The sequence below is a fragment of the Hydra vulgaris genome, chromosome 09 (assembly GCF_038396675.1).
Source record: "Hydra vulgaris chromosome 09, alternate assembly HydraT2T_AEP".
In the NCBI taxonomy this organism is placed as follows: domain Eukaryota; kingdom Metazoa; phylum Cnidaria; class Hydrozoa; order Anthoathecata; family Hydridae; genus Hydra; species Hydra vulgaris.
Window position 1 is genome coordinate 56420001 of NC_088928.1, and position 10000 is coordinate 56430000.

The 10000-nt window shown below is 26.6% G+C and overlaps 1 long non-coding RNA gene across 1 annotated transcript in view; it reads left to right on the plus strand.

The window, feature by feature from the left end:
• Window positions 1-6016, plus strand: part of LOC136084881 (uncharacterized) — a 32764-nt gene extending 26748 nt beyond the window's left edge. The window contains exons 3-4 of the long non-coding RNA XR_010640918.1: window positions 402-501; window positions 5650-6016. This is a non-coding gene — a long non-coding RNA (uncharacterized LOC136084881). The remainder of the gene's footprint in view (window positions 1-401; window positions 502-5649) is intronic.
• The last annotated feature ends 3984 nt before the right edge of the window (window positions 6017-10000 follow it).

Here is a 10000-nt window from a genome sequence, read left to right on the forward strand (position 1 = left end):
TATGCTTTTTTAAGGAGTAAAAAGCCGTTAAAATTCTTTAATATTAAGTCAGTCATGCAATGTTTTGTCGTCTGATGGTTTTAGGTTTTTTTAAAAGAATTATAGGTTGGTGACGAGTTTGGTATAATTTTTTTTCAGCGAGATCAAGTCCTACATTTGTAAAATATTTATTAAACTCCTCAAATACTGTTTAGGGCATAATATATCAGTACTTTTGACATTGATAATTTTTGGTAGCAAAGAAGTTTTATTTTTATTTTTCCCTATTAAATCATTTATTACTGACCATATTTTTTTAGTATCCAACTTACAATTAGTAATTTGCTTGCTATAATAAATTTTTTTAGTTTTTTTAAGAACACTGGTGTAAAAAGTTTTCATCCTTTTTCCATCGGTGGTAGGTCTTCGCAAATGGCGGCCGCATTTTTTTAACGGTAAAAGAGAAAAAGAAAAGAAAAGATAAATATAACTATTAAAGACAAAACCAAATTATAATAAAAAGTAAGTAATTATTTATTTTATATGCATAAATAGTTCGTTAAATTAAAAACCATCTTTAAACAAACGCACATAAAAAATCATTTAAAATGGAAGGAAAGAAATATATATATATACATGGGTACACATCAAATGCGATAACATTAATAGCAAACAGTATTCTGATTTAATTTCTGATCTACAGACCTGGTTCTGTATTGTTTGTGATCCTCAGCCTAGTTCAATTAAAACACTTAATTGAAATATTCCAACTAATACCCCTGATCTCAATTATTTGTTTAAGTGTCTAAACAAAGTAAAAAAATGTTTCTTAGATTATAAGTACTACAATGTTGCTGATTTTAATGCCTTAGAGCTAAATTTAAACCCATTAAATTTCTTACAATTAAATATTTCCTCACTTTCTTTTCATATAGATGAGTTAAAATCTTTAATCAGTTCCTTAAAATTTCCTCCCTGTGTTATAGTTGTGTCTGAGACAAGGCTGAAACAACATGTATCACCCATAAGTAATGTAAAAATTGAAAGTTATGTGATAGAACATACACCAACTGAGTCCAGTTGTGGCGGTGCCCTACTTTACATTAACTCTACTAGAGATGGCCTTTTATTGTACAAAGCACATGAACTTAAATCAGTTTTTATAGAAATAATAAATCCTAAAGGAAAAAATACAATTGTTGGTTGTATCTACCGTCACCCTTGCATGTCAATTCATGATTTTAATAAAAATTTTCTTATTAATTTATTGGAAAAACCTACAAAAGAAAATAAAATTGTTATATTTATAGGTGACTTCAACATTAATCTTCTTAATTATAAAAACTCCCCTGAAATATCATTTTTCAATAATAATATGTGCTCAAATGCTTTTTTCCCTTACATTTCATTGCCAACGAGAGTTAATTTAATTTCAAAAACTCTTATCAATAACATTTTCAATAATTTTCACTCTAACAACATTATATCAGGTAACCTAATAATTTCCATCTCAGGTCATTTAGCACAATTTGTGCAAATCCCAAGTTTTCACACTAAATATACAACAGAAAAGATATACAGAAGGTGTTATCAAAGGTTCAACAATGATGCTTTTCTAGATGATGTTAAGAGTATTCCTTGGTCCCAATGAATAAATAAAGAAGACGACCCTAATCAATCTGTTAAATATTCATGCAAAATTTTGAAAATATTTTTAATATATATGTATCATTAAAACCTCTTACAAAAAGACAAATTAAATCTATAATAAAAGAACATTTATCAAATCAGTAATTTATTGAAAATAAGTAAAAAAAATTTTTATTCAAATTTCTTTCAAAACAATTTACACAATATGAAAAATACATGGAAAGGAATTAGAGAAATAATTAATATTAACAACAGTTTCACACAAAAGCAGTCTATTAAACTTATGATCAATAACAACTTAACTATCGATAATAAAACTATTGCTAATTCATTTAATGATTATTTTTTAAATATATCATTGAATATTTCCGAAAAAACTGAATCTTCGACTAAAAAATTTAACAATTTTCTTAAAATCTCAAACTTTAACTCATTTTTCCATTCACCTAAATCAAAAGAAAAAGTTGAAACAATTATTTCTGCGATGAATGATAGGAAAAGCATTTGCCCTAATAGTCTTCCGACTTCTTAAACCATTTTCAAAAGTTATATCCGAACCAATCTCTAAAATGGTTAATAACTCATTTAAAAAAGGAATTTTTCCTGACGTTTTTAAGATTGCTAACATTGTTCCAATTCACAAAAATGGGTCAAAGCTTGAACCATCTAATTACAGACTTGTTTTTTTGTTATTTAACATCGGAAAAATATTTGAAAAAACTATGCACAACAGACTGTACATCTTTTAAGATACCTTGAATTGCTTTCATAAATTACAATACGGATTTAGAGTAAACATTCTACTACACATGTACTAATCAATTTTACAAAACTTGAAGAAATGCCCTTGATAAAATAACTTTGTTTGTGGTGTTTTCCTTGACCTGCAAAAAGCATTCGACATAGTAAATCACGAGTTTCTTCTAGCCAAATTACAATACGTGGAATTCCATTTAAATGGTTTAAATCCTACTAAATAACAAATTCAATACGTTACAGTTAAGGAAACTTCTTCATTAATTAAAACTATAATTTCGGGAGTCCCTCAAGGGTCAATATTGGGGTTTCTGCTTTTCCTTGTATATATCAATGAACTAAACACTAGCATTAATAATGTTTTAACATACTATTTCGTCGATGACACTAACCGGTTAATTGTTGAAGATTCGCTTGAAAAAATGCAGTTAAAAACTAATGAGGTTATATTTTCTGTTATTAATTGGCTTAGAGCAAATGAAATTTCAGTAAACGCAACAAAAACTAAAATAGTTGTCTTTAAAACAAAAGACAAAAAAAACAAGGAACAATGCCTTTTTAACATTAATGGAAAAATATTAACTTCGTCTAAAATTGTGAAGTACCTTGGAGTTTGGCTGGATGAGAGTCTTTCTTTTAAGTACCATCAAACTTACTTACAGACTAAGCTAAATCGATCAGTTGGAATGTTAGCCAAGATCAGACATTTCGTAAATTTTGAAACACTCATGAGTATTTATCATGCCATATTTGGATCGCACCTTAGATATGTGTGTCAGATTTGGGGTAAAAAAAAAAAGCCCCTTAAACCAGTTTCACTTCAAAAAAAAGCCCTTAAAATTGCTCACTTTCAAAATTTCCTATTTGACAATGTTTCTCTGCTGTATAAATTATCAAAAATTCTTAGGCTGAATAACAATATTACTTTTTTTAATAATTTATATGTATGGGATTATCTTCATGATAAACTTCCGATTTCTTTCAAGAACTTTCTCCTTCAAATATGTAACAAACATTCTCACTTCCTAAGATCCTCTTCATGCAACAATATCTTTGTAGAACATACTAGGACAATAAAATTTGGCAGCAAATCAATTAAAAATTAATGCACCAATGCTAGGGACAATCTCCCTCATTCATGTGTGGTTATATGTATGCGTATGTGTATAAAAGTGTGTATATGTGTATGTATGTGTGTTGTGTGTTAATATGTGTGTGTATGTATATGTATATGTGCATATTTATACATGTATATGGGTATGAGTGTATATATATATTTATGTTTGTATGTGTGTATGTGTATGGATGTATGTGTGTTTATGTGTATATATATTAGCGTATGTGTGACATATATGTATGTATGTATATATGTATGCAGAGACGTATTTGAACTTTTGGCGCCCTGGGGCACTTTTTCTTTAGGCGCCCTTTTTTTAAAATAACTGTCAACTTTGATATGGGTGATTATTAAAAAACAAAAACATTTTCTATGCAAACATATATTAAGTTATATTAAACACTATAGAAAATTATAATTTTCTATGCGAGTTTTGTTTTGCAAATGTATTTATAATGTCATCGAAGTTCATATCTATGGTGAGTGCAGATTCTATAGATAGAATTGCTAACCTATTAAGACGATCACCTGTCATTCGTGACCTCAAATGAGATTTAATCCTCTTTAATGCTGAAAATGATCTCTCGGCTGAACAATTGGACGTTGGACAACATAGATATATTCTTAATGCTATATCAACGTAAGGAAACAGCTCTTGAAGTTTTTCAGTTCTGATCGTTTTATGAGTATCTATTATAGTTTTAGGTCTTACGCTTTCAGTTAAACTCATTAAATAACTTCTAAATTGTACACACTCGTTAGCAAATGAAGGTGAAAGATCATTTTTATATATACTTTAAAGTATTTCTGCTTTTTTGTAAACTTCTGATGGCGATAGTTTTATTATTTGAAATAAAAAGTTAAATTTTTTATTGGCTTCATCATAGCACAATTTTCTTCTTTCTAGCTCAGAATGAAGTTTATCAATAATAGCATAATATGTGTTAATTCTTAAAGTGTCTCGAATTTCAAAATTTTTTCTCCTTCTCTTTTTTCATCTGCAGTTAGTTTTCTTTTTCTATTTCGTATTTTTCGATATGTATTGTGTCCCGACTTATTAATTGCTCTCTTTTCATAGATATCAAACATACTCCTTAAATCTAATACATATCGAATTAAAGATTCGTATAAACTTACAACTGTTACTTACAGAATTATTTCATTTTTTAAAACTAAATAGCTGAGTCTATACCTATTTCAGTTAATAAAGTTAATTAAGCGTAAAATGAAAATTATAGGTAAAACCCACCATTTAATAATTTCTAGTATGTTATTTACTAATTAATAAATAAGGATCAAATATTTAATCAATAAAAATTAAAAATCACTTATTCTAAAGAAATTTAGAATTGGTATACTAGTGGGAACATATCTCGGAACGCCGGCGCACGCGAGTAGAACATATCCATTACACTATCGGATAATGTTCAGGAGGCATATTTATAATAAATAAATTGTTTTAACATGTGACTTGGTATTAATCAAGGTTTTTGCATGAATAATTAGCGCATAAATATGTTTACTTTACAAGTTTATGATTTGCTCATAATAATAATATAAAATTTGATTTATGTATGGCCTAAAATATATTTATATATGGTTTATGATTTGGACATAATAATAATATAAAAATTTTTTGTGAAACAATATAAAATGACTAATTTTTGATTTTCTAAAATTTTAGCATACAAAAAGCAGGCGCCCTGTCAAAACGTGGCGCCTGGGGGCCAAAGCCCCCCTGGCCCCCCCTTAAATACGTCTCTGTATGTATGTATGTATGTATATATGTATGTATGCATGTATTTATGCATGTTTGTATGTGTTCTTGTATAAGTATAGATATATTCAAATAAACCATTGTTATTATTATCATTGTTATTATTATCATTGTTATTACCTTTATTTTCATTAATATCATTATTTTTTAATAATACCATTATTTTTATTTTTAACCATTATTTTCATGGTTATTAATACTATTTTTATTATTATAGTTATTATTTATGTTATTATTATTGTTAACGTTGTATTTTTAGATTTGTATTATTTTATTCTTATGTTATTATTCATTATTACTAGGTGTTTACACATCATTAGTAATTATAATATTTGTAAACATCCTTAAATTGTAAAATCATGTAATTCAGAATACATTGATTGATTGAAAAAAAGAGAAAACAATAACTTCGAATTAAAAAAAAAAAAAGAACACTTTATAAACTTAAATAAAGATAAAAAAAAAGAAAACAAAAGGAAACAAAAGAACAAAAGTGAAGTAAACAAATGCAATAAAAATTAAAAAGTAAAGAAAAGAAAAAAAAGAAGAATTAAGTAAACTAAGAAAAAAGAAAGAGGAAAGAAGAAAAAGCAATAGTAGAACTAGAAGATAGTAGTGGAATTTAAGAAGAGTTTAATTTGTTTATTTTATAATACGCTTTTAGTTTAATGTAATTATTCTTATTTTATTTTATTTTTTTCTAGCTTTGTTTTGTTTATTTTTCATTATTTTTTTATTTTATTTATTGTTTATTATTATATATACTTATTATTATTTATTATTATTATTACTAATATTATTGTTATTATATATCTATATAGTTTGTTAACATTAGTTACTTTAGTTTTACTTGTTTAACCTATAATACTAAAGTATAAACTTAATAACTTATAATACTAAGTATAAACTTAATAACTTATAATACTAAGTAATAACTTAATAACTTATAATACTAAGTATAAACTTAATAACTTATTTTTATATATTTTCATAGCTAGAATATTTTACTTATAATCATTTATAATTTTTTTATTATTTTAATACAATTTATTCTACTTTATACTTATAACTTATAATTTAACTAATTATAACTTATTTTTAATATATATTTACGTTATTCTTCTCTAACTTTATTAATAGCATTTTTTTCATTATTTATTTTAATTGTTAAATAAGTATCATTTTTATTTTATTAATTGAATTATATTTATATTATTGATAAATACTACTATTATTTTTAATATTTTTGGTTATATTGCTGTTCATATTACTGTTTGTTTCCTTATTTCACTTCATTCAATTATTTCATTTAATTAACTGTACGGCTTGTACAGTTAATTAAATGAAATGCCTACTCACTGCAAAGATTGTTTTAAGAAAATTAATACAAACCATCACTAACTTCAATGTAATCATTGCCTAAACCTTTTTCATAAAAAATGCTGTCGTCTGAATGATATGAAATTTAGCATATTGAAAAATTCTAAAACATCTTGGTTTTAAATTTCATGTAGAAAATATAATTTTCCATTTAGTTCTTTAACTGATAAGGAGCTGCGTCTGCAAACTATAAATGATAAAGTGATTCATATTAATGAACCCTCAAACAACATATCATCTTTTCCAAGCACCAGAAAGTCTAATCTTTATAATGAACTTAATGACTTTATTTATAGTGCGGTAGTGGTGTAGTGGTAAGAGCGCTCGCTTTGTAAGCGAGAGGTTCGGAGTTCGACTCCCACCACGTCCCTGGAAGTACCGCGCTCAACTTACTTTCTCCGCGCAGCGGCCTTGCTCGGCAAGGTTCGTGTTTCGGAGTTAAAGAGTTGAGAGAGGGTTGCACCATGAATAACAACTAAAAAATAAAAACACAAAAAAAAAATGAGTAGCCTCCTCGACTGTAGTGGCCCCCCTCGGGCCTTGGGGAGGTGAATAAAATAAAAAAAAAAAAAAAAAAAAAAAAAAAATTTCCCATCATCTTAATAGCATTAATGACAATGACGTAAACCTCGAAGAAAACCCTATTATTGTAAATATATGGACATAGAATGTTTCAACTCTGCCAACATTGACAAAACTATCAGATCATTTACCCCAATTTTTAATACATCCATTATATAGAACTAAAATTAATCCTCGTAAAAGCTGCATTTTTTGTCGGAGTTTAAAAAAAAAAAATAATTGCGAGGAATTATGTAATGATTTCTCAAAAATTAGCTGGACTAATGTAACCAATGACGACAAAGGTAAGATTAATAAGTCATTTGAAGAGTTTTTTACAAGTTTCAATTTTCTTTTAGATAACATGCACCATTAAAAAAGTCAGGAATCGCTGCTTATCAAGGGGTCTCAAACTTTAAATAACACGAGGAATCTCGACTTCAATTAAAATATAAAATAAAATATTTAACAAATATCTTAAAAGAAAGAATCCTATAACAAACTCAACATAGAAAAATCGTGTAAAAAGTATAGAAACTTATTTGTTACTCTCACCCGTTGTAGTAAAAAGAACCATTACTCTAAGTTTTTCTTTGGTAATGCCAAAAATTTTAAATCTACATAGGATGGTATTAGGAATCTCTTAAACAATAGTTCAAGATTTAACTCATATCCTTCTTGCTTATCTTCAAATAACTCCATGATAAATGACCCCATTAAAATTAAGGAACTTTTTAGTTTATTCTTTGTTTCAGTTCCGCAAGAATTACAGAAAAAGAAACACTCATCCAATACTGACTTTGATAAATATCTTAAAATTCCTAATCTTTAATCAATATTCATAACACTTACAGACAAAAACGAAGTATTATCTATTTTCATTCTCTTAATGACAGCAAGGCTTCGGGACCTAACAGCATTTCAATACCTATTTTTAAAGCTCATGCAAATGATATCTCTCCTGTACTTTCTGAACTATTTAACATTCATCACCGGTGTATTCCCTGATATCTTAAAAACTGCTTCTGTTATCTCAATTCATAAAATAGACTGGAAATTTAAATGTTATAACTGCAGACCAATATCATTATTATCAAATGTCAGCAAACTTTTAGAAAACTTATGTATACTTGTATTTACAACTTTTTGAATAAATGTGCTTGTTTTCATGTTCGACAGTTTGGGTTTCGCTCAAATCACTCCACTTCTCATGCTCTTATTAACATTACTGAAATGATTCGTGGTGCAATTGACAGTGGTTCCTTTGCTAGTGGTGTATTCATAGATCTTTAAAAAGCTTTTGATACGGTTGATCACAACATTCTAATAAAAAAATTAAACTACAACGTTATACGTGGTATTGCTAATCATTGGTTTTCTTTATTTATTAGGGATCGCTTTCAGTTTGTTTCAATTAATGGATTTGAATCCACACATAAAGTTATTAAATATGGCGTTCCACAAGGTTCCGTTCTTGGACCGTTATTGTTTTTATCGTATATAAATGATTTAACTTGTTCATTAAAAAATTACATCATTACGCTGATGTATAATGATGTAATCATTATACATCATTATGCTGATGATCTTTTATATATCAAGAAATCACGTACGACTCTTTATAAAAAATTTAATCAAGATCTTCATCGCTTATATAACTGGTTAGATAGTAAATGTATTTCATTGAATGTCAATAAAACTGAATACATTATTTTTCATTCCCTTCAAAAAAAACTATTGATAATATTAAAATTAAATTTAACGGAAAATCTTTTTCCGTCAAAATATATAAAGTTTCTTTGCGTATATCTTGCTGAAAACAAAATTCTTACAATAATCAATTGTATCATCTTAAAAAAAAATTTTTACTCAATGGCATTGCTAGTTTATAACGTGCATCTATTAGAATAATGACGTTTTCGCCAATGAGATCTGATATCCCAAAAAAAATTTCTGTACTAAATATCCTAAAACTCCATGATCTTGTAAAGTTTTGCAATTGTCTTTTTGTGTTTGACTTTTTCCAAAATAAACTACCAAACTATTTTTTAAATTTTTATATTAAAACAATTGAAATTCCCAATCATCACACCAAGAATACAGAAAATAGTAAGCTATACTCTTCATTTTTCAACACAATTAAATTTGGTAAGTTTTCTATAAATCAACAATATATTTCCCAATGGAACCAGTGTATTCCTGCCTTAAAAAAGTAAAAAAAAAATGTCCCCTTGTTACGGATTATTTACTGCTAAACAGAATTCACTTTAAAAATATACTGTTGGAGTGTATTTCTTTATAATTTCTCTCTGCACCTAAGTAAGTCTTTGATATATAATTTCCTTAACGAACTAGTGGTTTAATTTTTGCTTTATTTATTATTTATCTATATTATATTTATTTATTATTGTGTTATTATGGCTACATTTTATGTTATTATTATATTTAATGATTATCTATGATTGTACATTAAATTTATATTGTATTATAATTATTGATACTTTATTATTGTTGTTATTATTTTGTATTATTACTATAATTATTGCATATATCATTATTATTTGTTTAGCAATCTTTACTTTTTTTTCTCTCTTATTTATATTTTTTATGTTTTTTAGGTGTCACTCCATTGACAATTTGTAACTATATGATTGACACATAGCCAAATTCTATTAATTTACGATGAGCATTTATAAATTTTTATTGATAAGTTTGAAAAAAAAAAAAAAAAAAAGTATTTTATGTTTTACAATTTCTTCATTAACTGCGTTTTTATTTTA